Raw genomic sequence first — 10,974 nt, forward strand, 5'->3', positions numbered from 1 at the left:
AGCTTTTACTTCTGCCTGTTGCAGACAAATTTAGGCGTCAGCACTGAAGGCTTTATATTCAATTGTGGAGAAATTTTGTTTCTCAGGAATATAAGTGCTAATCTTGTGCAAACCAGAGGGCCTGCAGATAAAAATCACCCATGTTGCTTGGACAGGTGTACAAGGCCGAATTTTGCAAGTCTGAGCTCAACAAGGGGAGCCAGTGGATTCTGTTTCTCCTGTGAGTGTGCTGTGTTGACTTTTATTTGTCACAGGCTGAGTGAGTGGTGTGGTGTTAGACAAATCTCACTGTAGCAGAAGGGAGCCACAGGAAAGGAAGTGGTCCTGGCTTGGTGGAGGGCTCCAGCCTGGTGAATGGGGCTGGGCAGCACCATCACCCTCCCCAGGGCTCCTTTCCCAGGGAGCCCTGGGTGTGCAGGGGCTGCCCCAGGCTCCCCCAAAGGGCAGAGTGAGCACTCCTCTCTCCTTTGCACAGGCTTCAGTTATTACAGTCTGTTCTCTGGCTGTTGGCAAAACCCCAGGTCACCCTGTCCATGGCTTTCATGTTAAACAAAAGCAAGCACTGCCGGATTCCTCATTGAAACCTTATGGAATTATAATTTTTAATCAAAATCACATGAAATGCAGGTGAAAAGAACATAAAGTCTGTTTTCCATGAGGTGAAATAGCTATCAGGATGGTGCTGCAGTGGTTGCCCTGCAGGCACCTGCTCCCTGACTGTAGGAGCTGCCCCTTGGAACACATTTGCTGTTTCACCATCACACACAGAGCAGTCTCCTTAAAGCATCCCACACTGCACTCTGTGGATCCTTCCCTATACTGTGTATGGGTAAACCCTTTCAAAAGTTTTATGAGGTTCCAACATATATACTGTCTTATGCTACTAGCCTGTTTATTGGATTAGCTTGAGGATTTGATGCAAAAGCCGATGATACTGGAAACACACATCGCTTCTATTGTGGCTAAGAAAATCAGCTTTAGAACTAGGGAGACCTTGTATCTGGCATTATGTATGGCCCTTTAGCTTTTTAGCATGACTGTTCCTTGTTGCTATAGCAACTGAATTAACCATTTCATTAATATAATGGAATAAAACACATTTATTCATTTTTGCACTCACGGGTAATCCACATTCAGCTTTCAGCATACTTGTCAAGCTGTGCCCCTTTCACCTCAACCCCAGATATTTCTTCAGCATTGCCAAAGGGTTTCCATTTGTATTTTTCCTTGCTGGAGAGACAGTGAGCTGTTGGTTTTGAAGAACGTTATGGTTTTTGTAATTAAATTTACCTTCCTTTCATTGGTTAGCTTCTGCTTAGCATCCCTTAAGTGGAAAAGCAGACTTCACAAGCAGCATTTGGTGCAGAGAAGAGGTGTTCTTCGCATCAGAAAAGAATAAATCACTTGAAATAATGAAACTTCGAGCTTGTGATCAGCTTGTAGGCTAAATCTGGCGTGAGGTGTTCTACAGTAAATACTAACAGTGCTCAGTTCTGTGTGCTGCCCAAACAGCCGTGCTGCTGTTAAACGCAGATGGAGTGTTACACTCTTTGTTTACCTTGGGTTTAATGCTTCCCAAGCCATGCCCACACGCCGTAAGGGGTATTGAAATAATAGTTTAATTAAAATAATATGTCTGCCCATCAGGAGAAGGAAGCAGGGCTGCTGCCCGTGTGTGGCACAGCAGGGGCAGTGATAGCCCTGCCCGCACTGCTCGTCTGAAGTGCTGCCATTCCCAGTGCTGTGCTTATGCTTGCTCCACAACTCTGCAGAGGCCTGGGATGAAGTGGGGAGACCCCACAACACCCAGCACTCCCCTTGGCAGCCAGGGGCTTGGCCAGCAGTAACCAAAACAGGCGCCACAGTCAGCTGGAAATGCTCTTCATAACATGCTGTGCCAGGTAGCCATGGGGGCTGTGATGGCAGAGGTGCAGCCAGGAACTGAGACCCCTTCAGCTCCAATTTGCAGTCTGCCAGTGACAGGAAGGGCCCTGGCACACACCAGAGACACCCCAAACTGAGCCTGCTTTGCAGCAGTGATGGGACACTGAGCACAACAGAGGCTCACAGCCATTGTAAATCTGACTGTCCTTCCAGCAGCTACCAGTGCAACACCACACACACCAAATTTCAGCCCATGAAATCTGTCATTAGCAATTCCACATCTGAACTCATTACAAATGAAGTAACGTGTCTGATACAAAGAGGGGTTGGGTTTTGTTTTGATTTTAATGTTACTCAGAAGTTAAGAAACTAAGTTTTACTGGAAACAGAGCAGATGTGTAAATGATTTTGAGAAATGAGTTAATTAACTTTGAAGGTATAAACCCCTTCTCATTAAAAAGACAAGGCATGGAAGTAACAGCACAGTAGCGTATTGCCTGCTATAACATTGTTCATTCACTGCTGTTTGAGTGAATGTATAAATCATATAGTCTACAAGGGCTAGTAGAATCTGTATCATTCATGTGCGCTGCCTTCCCTACCTGAATTAAATTTTAAGTGCTGCCTCCTAGGCAATTCATTGTCTAAGAAATGCCCAAAGACCCAGAAGGAGAAAAGTTATGTAGCTGGCAAGGTGAAAGACCTACCCTGACAGAAAAAGCCTAAGCAGAGAGGCTCTGTGCGCATTGCAGATTGTGCTGGTGCCATATTCGCCTCACGCCCTTGTTTCTCTTTGTATGTGGAAAGCATCCTCCAAGCCGTCTAGAGGTAATACAGGACTAAGTTCATTTTATATATTGTGATGCTGTAGGCTAAGAGTTTGGACTCCTGATGTTATGGTGATGTTTAGCCTTTGCTAAACTGCATTGTTTGGTTTGGGGCAATTTGTCATCTGGTGTAAGTTTAGCCAGAACTTTGTATCAAGTAATGGTTAACAGAGCGCTTGTGGCTTCAAAAACCTTGCATCTAACACTTCTTCCCCCACACAGAGATTAGTACTGGTACAAGAATTAATATAGATAATTTTTTTTCCCAGAAAAAAATGTTACCCTTTGCTAGAACTTGGCATGCATTAAAAATGGCGGTTGGGTATTTTATACATTCAGCAGATAGGATGGAGTGATTTGAGGGGTACCCTTAGCTGCAAGTCTCTGGAATTCCTCTTGTCCAACCATAAAGAAAAGTGTATTTAAAAACCTTGTGTGTTTCGAGCCAAGCAGGAGCCTGGCCTGGCCTCCTGTCCCTGTCCCCTGGTGTGTGAATGGCCGTGCCCCTGCCCCTCTGGGCAAGCCTTCTGGGGCTGGGGGAGCGCCGGGGGCTGCAGAGGCGCCGCTCAGCCCCGCCGCCGCTCGCCTCCCTTTCACAGCACGGCTGTAAAATAAAGGTAAAAACTCCCTTTCCTCTCTGTTCTGAGGCTGTTTTGCGCTTGAACAGAGCTGTGTCTGTGCCGGCTCGGGTGTTATTCCACCCCTAGAGCAGCGGGACTGAGAGCCCGAGGGCTGTGTGGTGTTCTGCAGCATGGTGAGAAAAACATCGGCGAGGCTTGGTGCTAAGGGGAAGGGAAGGGAAAGGGGAAGGGAAAGGGAAAGGGAAGGGAAGGGGAAGGGGAAGGGGAAGGAAGGGGAAGGGAAGGGAAGGGAAGGGAAGGGAAGGGAAGGGAAGGGAAGGGAAGGGAAGGGAAGGGAAGGGAAGGGAAGGGAAGGGAAGGGAAGGGAAGGGAAGGGAAGGGAAGGGAAGGGAAGGGAAGGGAAGGGAAGGGAAGGGGAAGGGGAAGGGGAAGGGGAAGGGAAGGGAAGGGAAGGGAAGGGGAAGGGAAGGGAAGGGAAGGGGAAGGGGAAGGGGAAGGGGAAGGGAAGGGGAAGGGGAAGGAAGGGGAAGGAAGGGGAAGGGGAAGGGCTGCCGGGCTCACCGAGGGTTCGCATCTCAGTCGGGAGCAAGAGGCAGACACGACGCAGCCCATGGTGTCCCCCCAGGCCGCTCCAGCGCCAGCAGGAGCTCCTCCAGCGCTCAGCGCTGCTGCCGAAGCTGGGGAGGGCCGTGCTTGCTGCAGCCCCGATGTTTGACACGGCTTGTGCTGCCACATCGCTCCCGAACGCCGCGGACCCCCGGCCAGGACCCCCGGCCGTGGCCACGGGACTCGGAGGGAGAGAGATTTGTTTTTCTTGGATGCCTGGCTTCGTCCCAGTTACCCGCAATACGGATTTGAGGTTTTAAAAGTGAATCGTTTAGCGGTGGTCATCTCCCCGCAGCTGCCGGGAGTAGGCAGCGTTTCCTTCTGTCCCGCTTGAACGGAGCAGGGCGATCCCAGCGCATCCCAACTTCCCATCGGTGAGCATGGAACGGGAGGCACAGCTACTGCCCGACTCTGGGCACCAGAACAAAATCAGCATCACAAGAAGAGAGAAGAGAAAGTATTACTGCTACCCAAGTGTGGCTGAATTAGCCAGATAAAGCTAAAAATAGATTGGAAATATCTATATTGTAGTCAAAAGAGTACAATTTGGTATGACTTAATCTGAAGTGGTATTTTGCTGCAAGAAATCTTAGGCATACAAACAGTGCTGTATAGGCACTTGTCTGCAATACATTGTGAGTGTGTGTATATATATCTGCTTTATGTATTGCACATTTCATATAGAAGTCTAGACAGATAGATGCTAATTATTGCTTACAGTTAAGTTTCTCTTTCTAATTATGTTATGTGAGACACTGAGAAGGACTGGTTACCTCCAAAACTATCTCCAAAGGAACATGTCTGCAGCAGACACATCTTAAAGCCTAGCTGGGGAGAGAAGTGGTGTTAGAGGTACTGATGGGTGCACCCCTAAGATCCGCAGCAAGAGCAGTCTGTAACTCTGGGGTTTGGCAGCTGCACTCTGGGGGCACAAGGAACAGCAGGCAGGAGGTTCCAGCTGCCCCTGCCCAGGGCATGAGAACATTTACCTGCTCTTCACCACAGGACTTGTACATCTGCTCTGCTTTCAAGGAGTCTGTTCACACAGAACATCTGTGCTCTCCTGTGCATTCAGAGAGCCACTTTGGGATATAATTCATCTGTGCTGTGTCTTTACACACCAACACCTATCCTCACTGCCATCAGCACCAACCCAGCCATGTATATGGGCAAGGTCAAGGGAGAGGAAGGGGACATTAAACCCAAATCACACAAGGGCCCTAACTGCACCAGAGTGGCAGTACTATGGTTATTTTCCTATTGCAAGGACACAGCCTCAAAACCTGCCCCCTGAGATGATGAGAATCCCTTGGGATTTCTCTGTTACAGGAGACCCAAGCAGGTGTGTTACCTTGCCCCTTAGCTGGTAAGCCACAGCCTGTGTTGCCTGAAAGGTCCCATCTAACAGGGCTTCATTATTTTTCAGGATTTCCATTGTTTTTATTTCAGTAAAAAATATATTGGCTTACAAGAGAATTCCTCACTATGGATTCAGAAGCACATTTCTGTAGTGCAGACATGTTGAGGGGATGAATACAGGCTCTCATCTGTCCTTCATTGCTCTGAAGACAGGAGCTTCCTCCTAGACAGGCTCCTCACTTTGGCACAGTATGGCCCAATGTCATGTCTGGAAGCTGTATGGGGAAACAAACAGAATATTGGCTCTGTTTGGAAATGGCTCCTCATCTCTCTCCCTGTCTGCTCGGAGCTGTGAGGGGAGTGTGCCAGAGCCACATGGGCCCTGTGGTCCAGCGTGGTGTGTATGCAAATCCTTCTCCTGGCTGGTGTGCAATAATTACCTGTGATTATTGCACAGTTCAGCTCATGAGTCAGCCTGGCATGCTCTCTGCCTCTGAAACATCGCTTCACCCTGCACACCTTTCCTGACCTTGCACATCCTATTTCTTTACAGACGCCAGTGCCTTCTGTCAGCTCTACGCATTCATCACACCACTTGCTCATTACTGCACACCCCAAATCAAAATTAAGGTCAGCTAAAGCATTTTCAAAGCCCTGAGCTGTCTCAGGGCAGGATATCTCAATGACTGCCTCTGTTCTGCTAACCCTTGGCAAGCAGCCAACACCCCTGGCCCGAACTTTGCTTCTTCCAAGCCAAGCCCCAACCCTGTCTCAGCAGGCTCTAAGCTGCTCAGCCAGCCGTGCCATGGTGGCAGCAGCAAGCAAAAGTCTCAGCACTTGAAGTTCTTAAGACACATCCCAGATTTCTCTGACCCAGCTTGCACACAGGGAAGCCCATGGCACCAGCCAGCTTAAACCTGGCAGATAACAAGGAAAGTCCAACAGCCCATCCATGAGGTTGGGTTTCTCCCTCCTCTCCTCAGTAGTTGTGTCCTGGCCTGTCTGTGCACTTGAGAGCAGCCTGGAGGCATTTAACATTGCAGGTGTGGTGTGAGCAACACACCAGGTGTTATTACACTGCACCTTTGGTTTGCATAGTTAGTTACACATCATGCTTGCCAACAGGAACCCTGTCTAGATGGAGGTGGGCTGGCACTTGGGCTGGGGATGAGCAGGAGAGCTTGGTCACTGCTGCAGGGCACCAAGACACAGCCCAGGGCTGCCTGCAGACAGCTACCAGGAGATTTGCTTGGTGACACCACTCTGAGCAACCTCCATAGCATCTTCCATGGTTGCTGCATGGCATAAGGATGAACAGCACCCTGTGAGCCCAGCCTTTCATTCCTGTTTGTTCTCTGTTGTGGAATTCAGCCTGCTTTAAGGCACAAGTCACTCCTTCACCTTTGACTTGTTAAATATGTGTGTCCCAAGAGGGCTGCCTCACTGCTGGGAAGGCTGTGACTCACTGTGACTTGCTTAGAGCCATAAATTAGGCACTGCCAGGAGAGCCTCTTGGCACCCTGCAGGCAGAGCACACCCCAGCCACGTGTGGCAGGGCAGGAGCCCCATGCCTGCTACCTCCCCCCCCAGCAGCAGATGCTGGCTGGGACAGCACAGGGAGAAGATGCTCTGGGAGAAAGGGACCAAGGCACATGCAAGCCATTTAAGAATTTTCCTGACACCCAGCTGAAAAGATGCAGAACTTATTTCCTAGACCTGAGTGCTGTGAATTTGGTAAGAGCTTGCAAGTTTTACTGTTTACAGATGGCTTAATTTGACAGTCATAACCATTACAGGAGCTACTAATCCAATGGGACCTAAAGACTGCCAGAAGAAAAGTATGGCAATTAGAACAACACCCCAGTCCATGAGTGTTCATAACTTTGTACCATTACAAACACCATCAGGTGCCCTAATACATAAGCATCAGGTGTTTGGTTAATTGCACTGCAGTTCAAGCAAGCACTAACACCAAGGAATAAATGGACAGTGAAAATCACACCTTCCTCTGTCCCTCCCACCCAGCTCCTTGGACTCACAGCTGTCATGATATCAGGCTCAATTACTTTTAATCCATAGGAAAAATGCAACACATGAAATCTAAGGAGTAACCACAGAACAAAGAGCACACAGCCAAAGAACCTGCCATGTGAAGACATATTCACAGGGTGCACTTAAAGCTTTTCATTATTCCACATGTTCAAAACCACATATCATCTGTGTCACCAAGGGCATAGTCACAGCCTGAGCGTAGGACTAAGCCAAGGAAAGGTGTCCAAACCAACCTGCACTGCCTGGCATTCGCTAGTGATGTGTGTGTGTGTCCAGCTGCAGAGATCAGCTGATGGGCAGTACCTGCTGTCCTCTGAAAGCTCCTGGGGGTGTGCAAAGCCCAAGAGGCATGAGCACAAGCACACATGCACACACAAACCACCCTGTTCCTTTTTGTTTACTGTTCTCCATCTAGTACACTGGCTGCCTGTTTTCTTTTTCCAGAGGCCCTGCACTGCTGGATATATTCTTTGGACCCATTTTGAAAGCAGCTTCAGAAATCCTATAATGTCCACATTATAAGGATGTTGTATTTTCCTTTGGCATAGCCCCATCATTATCTATTATTCCTGTTCTTAAAATCCCACCTGCAAGGTTTGCTGCAGAACCTCCTGCTGTCATGGGAAAGACTGATTGCTAAATCACTTAGTAATCTGCTGAAGGCTGGACAAAATACTGCTGCTGGGATGATGCTGAGATGCTGGACTGGGACATTTTCAGGGGACTGTACCTGCTGGGGCAAAACCTCCCCTTTTCTGAAGAAGTATTCTCAGGTTCAGGATGGGAGGGTTTTGGCAGAAAGAAAAATATACTCTGTATTTCTCTCATAAGTGTCATGAAAATATCCATTAAGGATGGAGGCGAGCAAAATTCAAGTTGAGGACATTGGATCTTCTGCAATGAAAAGCTGGTTCCTCTCTAGGTCTGGAGTGTTGTCTTTCAGTCTTTCCTGCTACCTTTCCTCCTCAGTACCAGGAAGATTCATAGCCCATTTTGGGCTCAGTAATCACATAAGAAGTATTGTCTCTGCACCAAGTAATAGTTAATTAGTGATAAGAGGAAGAGGTGCAATAGGTGTATGAAATCCAGCATTTGGGTGGGTCTCCCCAGAGAGTGAACACTTACATTTTGAAGAGAGATTAGGTCAGGACTCCTCACTCCAGAAAAAAACTCCAGATTTCAGCAGAAAAGGCTTTGTTTCTCTTGCTTTTGCTAGAAGATGTTTCCATCAGTGAGAGGGGAAAACAATTCTTAAACACCAGACTTCAACATAATGGTGGCGGTAACAAAACAAGCTCCATTATTAAACTAACTCTTGGTAAGAGCCAGATGATTTTTACAAACTATTTTACATGCAACTGCTAGATACAATTTTGAAGAGTGAGTGCCAAATTGCCACACTAATTATTTCTGGGCTGATGCTCCCTCTGTGACATAGTGGCATTTGGAGAATGGGGACTAACCAACAAGTGAAGTGCTGAAGTGGGAGATCACTAATAGTGTTTCTGAGAAAGAAAATACAGCAAATACCAATCTCCCTCCTCATATGCTCACTTTCAATTTGCACAGAGACAATTTAATATGCTGAACCGTTCCATCTAGTTCATCCCTACTTCTGGCAGCCTCAAAGCAAGAGATGCCCACCCAGCCCTGGCCAAGGCAGGTACAGCTGAGGGGGGCCCCGTGCCCTGGGTGAGGCTGGGGCTCAGGGGGGGCCCTGGCCAGGCCTCCACTGCCCCAGAGGACACAGCTTGCTGAAATCTCTGATGGGCTGGGGGGAGGGCTGGCAGTGAGCTCACTTAATCTGGTCTGCTAACAGTTTTGTGTCTGCCTCCACACCTCTCTCTCACTGGCAGTTTGCTCCGAGTCACTTTTTCAAATAGGATACTTTTGCACACTGCATAATGTGAGATGGAAAAGAAAAGCCTGCCTTGGTGCACTATGAAATTTTTTTGCTTTCTGTTCATTTCTCTGTCATAGTTTCCTTTTTTTGTTGTTGATGCAGTACTTTATCAAGTTTAAGCAGCATAATTTTAGTCTGGCATTACAGACATTGTATTTAGTGAAAAGCAATGGGAAAAGAAAAGACAAGGTTTGCTTCAAAGATTCTAGGTCATAGAATTTCTTCTATTAAAAGATCATTTAAATGTGTTAAAAAGATTAATTACTGAAAGTAGAATAACCATTTCATATTTGATTGGAAAAAATTAGCAAATTTATTTAGATTTGAATATCAAAAGTTGATGGATGACAGCGAGATTTGGCCAAGGAAATAAAGGGTCCAAGGGGTAAGAATGTAAATTGTGTCTGCTAAAACGATGATCGTTTGCCACTGCCTTGTGCAATGGCAATTGCAATTAGTGTAGCAGAGACCTTGGACTAAGGGAGACATCTGAGCTATTCCCAGTGGGACAGGCTGGATGGATAACACTGAGCTGGCATGAAACCACCACCACATCAGTTCTGCATTGCAGCAGCACTACATGGACAGATTTTAATTTAATTTACAGCACCATAAGACCAGAGAGATCTAATGGATGGTGGAAGTGTGTGGGATGTCAGAATCAGTGACTTAGATTACATCAGCAGATACAGGCCTGTCTGAGGCCAGCTCTGCACTGTGCATGTCCAGCTCTCACCCAGCTCTCCCCAGTGGTACTGTGCCTTCAGTGAGGAGGTTTGGGCCTGCTCTCCTAAATCCCTGCTTGGGTTTATGCCTTTTAGTGCTGTTTTCTATGGGAGGCCCCTCTAAAGAAGCTGTATGCAACACACTGAGAAAATAATGTGGAAATGCAGGACTATTCCTCTGAAGCCAATGACTTTGCTACCAGATTGCTTTTTTTCTGTTCCCTGTATATTTTTACTTAAGCTCATAACTAATTTAATCCATCCCAGACAAAATCTGTTCGACCAAAGACAGCACAAACACATTCTGTCAGGTGTCTTGTTCCAGCTACATTTATTTAAGGCTGCATTAATTCCCTGCCCTGCCCCTGATAGCACCCATTCCTGCCTCCAGCCAGCACCCCCCTGGGGGGCTGCAGGCCACAGCAGGTGCCCACCATCCCAGTGTGCTGCTCAGTGCCTGAGCCCCTCGGGTCACAGGAGGGGCTCCACACGCCCTGCCCCACCTCCTGCTGCTCCCAGCCACAGGCCAGAGCTCCCACCTCTGTCCACTCCTGTGCCAGCCCTGGGAGCATTGCTGACACTCCTCCCACTGCTGGGCACAGCACGTGGCACCTCACTAATATTTCCAGCTCTAACCACACTCAGTTTTCACCCAAAATGATCCTTTGAAGCTCATTACATCCCATTCCTACAGCGAGGTGCGTTACTCACAGAACCCATTCCCTGCAGCAGCTTCTTTCCACCCAAAAAGGAGGAGCCACCACCTCCTGGCATGGCCCTGGCACGCTGGGATAGCCAGCACCACTTACATCCTCTCTGGTGCTACAATTGCTTCAGGATTGCCTCAGACCAAGATGAACTCATCAGTGGTTTAGTCTGTCCAAGGCTAATCTCATTATAAGTAATCTTATTTACCACATGTACTGGCCATAAAACAATTTTATCTGTTAACTCTTGCTCTCCCCACAAGCCAGCCTGACAGAAACACAACCAGATGAATGCCTGTAGTCACCTAGCACATCTCCATTCCTAACTTT

At 47.8% G+C, this 10,974-nt stretch overlaps 1 long non-coding RNA gene across 1 annotated transcript; it reads left to right on the top strand.

Annotated features, from left to right (window-relative positions):
* Positions 1-17: 17 nt before the first annotated feature.
* On the top strand, positions 18-6,185 carry LOC147651638 (uncharacterized). Its single transcript, XR_015274167.1, has 3 exons — positions 18-220; positions 3,379-3,465; positions 3,918-6,185. It is a non-coding gene; the product is annotated as an uncharacterized LOC147651638 (long non-coding RNA).
* Positions 6,186-10,974: the final 4,789 nt, after the last annotated feature.

Source organism: Cyanistes caeruleus, chromosome 9 (genome assembly GCF_971803275.1).
Source record: "Cyanistes caeruleus chromosome 9, bCyaCae1.hap1.1, whole genome shotgun sequence".
NCBI lineage: Eukaryota > Metazoa > Chordata > Aves > Passeriformes > Paridae > Cyanistes > Cyanistes caeruleus.